Source organism: Sceloporus undulatus, unplaced genomic scaffold (genome assembly GCF_019175285.1).
Source record: "Sceloporus undulatus isolate JIND9_A2432 ecotype Alabama unplaced genomic scaffold, SceUnd_v1.1 scaffold_814, whole genome shotgun sequence".
Lineage (NCBI taxonomy): Eukaryota > Metazoa > Chordata > Lepidosauria > Squamata > Phrynosomatidae > Sceloporus > Sceloporus undulatus.
In genome coordinates, this window is record NW_024803734.1 from 1 (window position 1) to 6,517 (window position 6,517).

Sequence of the window (6,517 nt, forward strand, 5' to 3'; positions counted from 1 at the left end):
CCCAACTTGAAGGCATGCTGGGTGTGAATTGCAGGAGTTGTCATCTTAAAAAAGGGCCAATTTTTCAGCCTCTCATTAGAGCAGAATTGAAGTAGGACATGAAGTTAATCAGGGTTGATGCCCTGTCTCCAAGAGTTGCCAGCATGAGAAGCTCATATCCAAACTAAGGCCTGTTACAGACTGCCAAAATAAAGCTGCTTCGGGTCTCTTTGGAGGTATGCTCTTTAAATGATGCATGGGTCCTAAGAGCCCGGAGGTTGCGCCAAAGCCACACTCCATTCCTAAGCACCGGAGTGCAGCTTTGGTTCAGCTTCTGGATTCTTAGGGTGCATGCATCATTTAAACAGCATACCTCCAAAGACACCCGAAACAGCTTTATTTTGGCAGTCTGTAACAGGCCCAAGATAGCAATAATCCTGTTGTTTTTATCAGCAGTCCAGGACTGGTCAACTGTGGCCTTCTGAATGTGTTTTTGGCCTGAAGTACCCTTGATAGAAACTTCAGTCTAACAACAGCTGGAGAGCCACACTTGCCTGCTCCTGAAGCCATCAGGGAAACAATCCCTCCCCCAAATATATCTGGTTCAAGTGCATTGGGAAAAGACCAGCCAGGTAAGGGACATGCAGTTCACCATTCCCTGACCCAGTGTTCTTCAGCAAGTTGTTTTGGCTGAACATATGTTCATTGAAGGGTTTGTTTCTGAATGGTGTTTCTGGTACTATAAAATAACATTGGTTGAAAAGATGTAACTGACACTGGGTACTTGGTCTAACAATGAACAACTGCGAATAAACTGTTAAACAGTCATTGTTGTTTCAGTAAGAGGGTTAGATAGTAATAATAATAATATAATAATAATATAGCCTTTTGTTAAAAAATGATCAATTTTTAAAAGACAGGATTCTTTTTAAAGTCAGCCTAATGAAGAGAACTGGATATGACTAGTGATCTAAATGGACGCTAGAGCAGTAGTTTTGAATCTTTGGTCCTCCGTATGTTTCAGACTTCATCTCCCAGAAGCTCAGCCAGCATGGCCAGTAGTTGAGGTTTCTGGGAATTAAAGTTCAAGTCATAGAGGGCCAAATGGTGACAGCTCTGCATTCAAGCACTTGCGCTCCGTCTTGCACTTGTAAGAGTTTTTGCCAAGCAGCATTGGCTACATGTGACAGAACCACTCTGCTTGACAATATTTCACAATATCTCTTAAAATCAGACAGCACCTTTTGGCTTTGGCTCAGGCATCCCTTGGACAAACCCATCCTAAGACGTTTTGTTACATTGGGTGAGTGTGGACACTTGTTAGCTCAGTGTTTAAGTTGAGATATGAATGTATATTTTCTACATGCCTGCATCCATGTTTCTTCTCCCTTTGCACAACATGCCATTAAACTGGGACACTTCTAATTAAGCATTAAAACTAAATTTGGTTGTCCCAACTAGACTAGTCCATTGAAGCATTGGGAAGTTGTTCAGCCGACATTCATGTAAATTCCACTGGCTGAATGGTCTACTCTAGTTGCAACTAGCAAATGGACTTAGAACAGTGATGGCGAACCTTTGGCACGTGTGGCAGAGGTGGCACTCAGAGCCCTCTCTGTGGGCATATGTGCCATCGTCCCAGCACAGCGTTTACCAGTGTTTGCTACTAGAAAGCCAGAGGGACATGGCACTTTGCAATAAATAAGTGGGTTTTGGGTTGCAGGTTGGGCACTCGGACCCTAAAAGGTTCATCATCACTGACTTAGTTCTAGTTCAGCCTTACCTGATAAATGGTTACTAGCTTTGGAACAATCTAGAATATTAAGCCAACTTTAAACCATGGTTTAACGTCCTGAATTTTTCTGAAGCTGTGATAACTTCAGTTTCTTTGTTCAAACAAAGGTTGGAATTCAGGGTGAATGTATTTCTTTAGATTCTCATTTATTCAATATTTAATGTTAGATTAACAGACAATAGAAGTACTTAGAAAATTGAGTCTCATTTGCGTAGTGTGTCTTGTTTAAAAATTCTGGACATTGTAGCCATTTTACTTTACATTGCTTCCTTGATGATATGTTTTGTGTTATTTTATGTGTGTAGTCTGTGAATGAAATCATATGCTTAGCTTATTGGCTCTGTGCCTGTTTCTGTTCAGACCAAGTGAGAAACGATGTTCAAATGAAAGCATGGTTAATGGAACCAAACCTAGTTTGTTTGTTTCCTCCTTGAAAGAAGGAGGCAAAGGGCTGTGTTCTTGGGCAGAACATTCATTCCTGTCTCAGCTTATTAAACTAGATCAGTGATGGCGAACCTATGGCATGCATGCCAGAGGTGGCACTCAGAGCCCTCTCTGTGGGCACATGTGCCATCGTCCCAGCACAGAGTTTGCCAGAGTTTGTTACTAGAAAGCCAGAGGGACATGGCACTTTGCAATAAATAAGTGGGTTTTGGGTTGCAGTTTGGGCACTCAGCCTCGAAAAGGTTCATCATCACTGACCTAGATCATCTAAATGCTGCTGTTATGAATATTTTCGCCAAAATTTTAAGCTTGAAAGGCTGACAGGTTTTCTCAAACAGTAATGCCCATACTCTTCCCAAGTTCAAACCAATCTTGCAATTTATTGGAAGGTACAAAGGAAAAGATCGGAATTGTTTTTAGCTTACACAACCTTTTTAGACCATTTGTCCCCTCTCTTCTGTTAACAACGATAAGCACAAAACACAAAACCCTGTTCTGTGCACAAATACCGTACTTGAAGCAACTGTTTCACACCCTGAAGTATAAGTAAAGCCACAAACCAGTTTAGAGGAATAGTGCTAAAACACCAGATGCTCACAATCGCAAACCGAGCGATGATGTTTTAAAAAATAACACAGGCCAATGAAACCTCCCTAGGGATCGCCTGGAGCAGCTTGAGCGGAAGCGGGAGCGAGAGAGGAAAATGAGAGAACAGCAGAAAGAGCAGCGGGAAATAAAAGAACGGGAGAGGCGAGCAGAGGAAAGGCGGAAAGAACGGGAGGCCAGACGAGAGAGTAAGTTGCTGGGGCCAGAACTGGGAGTGATGGCTTCCTTGCTTGATTGAGTAACACTGGCTTGGTTGTTGCGTGTGTGCATATTTTATACTTACAGCAACTTGTAAATAAGCTCCCAGGAGTGCCTAGTCATAAAAAAGCATAGTAATCTTGCCCTAGAGCAGTGGTTCTCAACCTTCCTAATGCCAGGACCCTTTAATACAGTTCCTCATGTTGTAGTGACCCCCAACCATACAATTATTTTCATTGCTACATGTAAATATGTGTTTTCCAATGGTCTTAGGCGACCCCTGTGAAAGGGTCGTACTACCCCCAAAGGGGTCCCGACCCACAGATTGGGAACCACTGCCCTAGAGAAACGTCCCTTTTCCCATAGCTTCCATGGAAACCAGCAGGTTGGCAGAAGAGCATGGAATTCTTGGTTGCCTCTGGTAACCAAATGAGCGGTTAATTCAAGGCTGATGTACATCCTGCCAAGGATCAGCAGATGCATCCTCTGGGTGTTGAAAGAAAAGGGCACCTTGTACCAACTCGTTTGGTCCAGCCAACTCAATACTGCCTACAACAGGCGTGGATACCATGTGGCCCTATGTTGTTGGACTGTAGTTCCTCTGAGCCATAGTTGGTGTAGGAAGTGGTAAAGAGTAGTGGAGCTGCAATCCACATTTAGTCCCCTTTCAGGGTGGCCCTTCATGGCCAGATCTGGGAAGAGTTATTTAGGGGATCTACTGGCTCACCTGATCGAGGCGGCTTAGACCAAAGAAATGACTGCCCAACTTTGGTCGTGGTTGCTCTCCATAACTACACAACAAACAAAAACCACAAAAGCCTCTGACTTAACACTAACAGTCATTAATCACAAAACAGATTAAGATATGAATAAACGTAAAGAATACAAGTGTGTATAGTTTTTTATATACACATATATAGGAAAAATCACTTATATTTACACATATAAGTACAATGCAAATGAATTTTAGCTGCATTGTTTTTTAATTTGTAAGCCACTTTGTATCCCAATTTTGAGCAAATGTCAGAATATAAACAAACAAACAAACATTATCTAATCTTTTGAATTTGCATTGATTCATCTTAGCATCTTGTCTTGAGAGAATGTTATGTCAGTGAGTTATAGGCATCATAATCGGCGACTGTACCATATACTTTGAAATCGTGGGTATGGATTTCATTCCAATTTCAGTTTCCATTTCAGTGTGTCTTATGTGTAAGTTTTATCTTGTTTGTTCTATAGCTGGCTACATAGCTGAAGATACTCTTTTTTTTGGTGATATGGAAAGAAAAGTGCCCAGGATCTTCCATCTGCTACCATTTCATGTACATCAGTTGTCAATAATTCCCTTCCCAACATGTTTATTTGCACCACATTTGCATCGGCTGAGATTTATTTCTGGACATTAATCTTGTGCAACATGAAATAGTGTAAATTACAAAGTTTTCCTTTTTAGTTAATGATGAATTCATTTGCATTGAACATTTGTGTAAATATAAGTGACTTTTTTCCTTGTTATAGGTGTATATAAAAAGCTAGGTACATTTGAATTGTGTACATCATTCTTCATGTTTATTCACATCTTATACTTCTAGTCGGTTACTCTGCATAACTCCCAGAGGAGCATCTCCTATGTTTAGATCCTATGCCTCACTTTCCCATCATTGGGATCCATGGTTAGAGAAACCGTCCTCAGCTTTGTGCCATTAAGATGCATGCCCTCTGACATGCTCAGCGATTAGGTGCATTATGAGCGTTAGGGTTAAAGTATCAAATGTTATTATGCTGCCTGGGAGACCTTGAACCAGTTACCATCTCTAGCTCTACTTCATCAGGTTGTTTGTGCGTATAAAAGAAAGGGTGATGAGGAAGCAATGCCCGCCAGCCTCCATTCCTTAATAGAAGAGCGGGATATAATAAATGCTATTTCACAGTATTCAGACCTGGAAAATGCATCCCTTTCACCCATATCAGATAACCATCTCTTCACTTCCAGGTTGGAGAAGGGCATGTATTGCCTGCTGATGTTTAAGGGCAGATATGAGACTGGTGTGGACTAAGGTAGTTTCAGTGGTTGCCAGCCCCTGTCCTAAATGGTGTCATTCCTGTCCTGTCACCTAGTTTCTGACACAAAGCCTACTTTGTGTTCAGTATTGGACTTTGTCATACCTTCAGGCCGCACTGACTGAAGGTAAAGGGGCAATACTAAGAACTTAGGCCTGTTACAGACTGCCAAAATAAAGCTGCTTTGGGTCTCTTTGGAGGTATGCTATTTAAATGATGCATGGGTCCTAAGAGTCCGGAGGTCGCGCCAAAGCCACACTCCATTCCTAAGCACTGGAGTGCAGGCTCTGTGCACATTCATATAGGGAGATGTGTTTTCTCAGAGTCAAGGCTGCTTGTGGTATGGCTTAACTATGTTAAAGTCCTCACTCAGGTATGAAACTCACTGACTTACTTTAGGCTGGCCACCTTTCCTCAACCCGACCTGCTTCATGGTGATGGTTGTTGAGAGTAAGGTTGATAGAAGAGAGCCATGTATGCCACCTTGGAGAAGAGATAGGATATAAATAAAATAACTAAAACGGCATCATGTGCACACAAAAACGATGTTTGAAGAGCTTGGGGTTTGCTGTACTTCTAAAATGGTTTGTGGGAGTACCTGCAAAGTAACCCAGCGATAACAGAAAGTGTTTAGCAGCCACGAACATGAGAATCCCAGAGTTATTGATAGCGGGAAAAGTTTGGAGTTGCTGGAATCCTAGACAACAGTTTACTACACTGCAGTGTTCTGTTGCCGGTCTCATTTTCCAGCTTATCAAATGACTTTTTTTTCCAGTGAAGGATGATTGAAAATGCAATGGCTTCATTGCTATACTCTCATGCGCAGGAAGAATTCTCAGAGCTCTGGTATTTGTATGACACCAATGATGACCAAAGAGAGCCTTCAGTTCACTACTCACAAAGTCCTTGTGTCTCCCAGTTTCAGCACATCATAGAACAATCAGAGAAGAATATGGGGAGAAAGTCAGGATTTGGAGCCGCAGCCCTTTGCGACAACAGAGAGAAAAGCTTGAACAAGGAGAAATCAGGAAAACAGGTAGCGCTTATTGTGACGACACCATTCCTTCACCTTATGGCAGTCCTATGGGGTTTTCTTATTCCACCCCGTATATGCCAGACAAGCCTTTAGATAAAACAAAATATGAACTTTATTGAACAAAGGGTTGAACAGATATAACTTGAACTAAATGGCATTAAACAGCTGTGAGTTCAGGCACGTGTTACTTGGTTGCATTTGTACTGTCTGCTTTGTTACTGTTACCGTTGGGTTTATAAATCTTCATCTAAATCACCAGTTTCTTATACTTAAGATTCACTCACTCCTTTTATTTAATTCCTCTCTTAAACTTAGGCCTGTTACAGACTGCCAAAATAAAGCTGCTTCGGGTCTCTTTGGAGGTATGCTGTTTAAATGATGCATGCATCCTAAGA

The 6,517-nt window shown here is 41.7% G+C and overlaps 1 long non-coding RNA gene across 1 annotated transcript; it reads left to right on the forward strand.

Annotated features, from left to right (window-relative positions):
- The first annotated feature begins 386 nt into the window (after positions 1-386).
- On the forward strand, positions 387-6,124 carry LOC121917800. The gene is made up of 3 exons (XR_006101104.1): positions 387-1,282; positions 2,876-3,012; positions 6,006-6,124. It is a non-coding gene; the product is annotated as an uncharacterized LOC121917800 (long non-coding RNA).
- Positions 6,125-6,517: the final 393 nt, after the last annotated feature.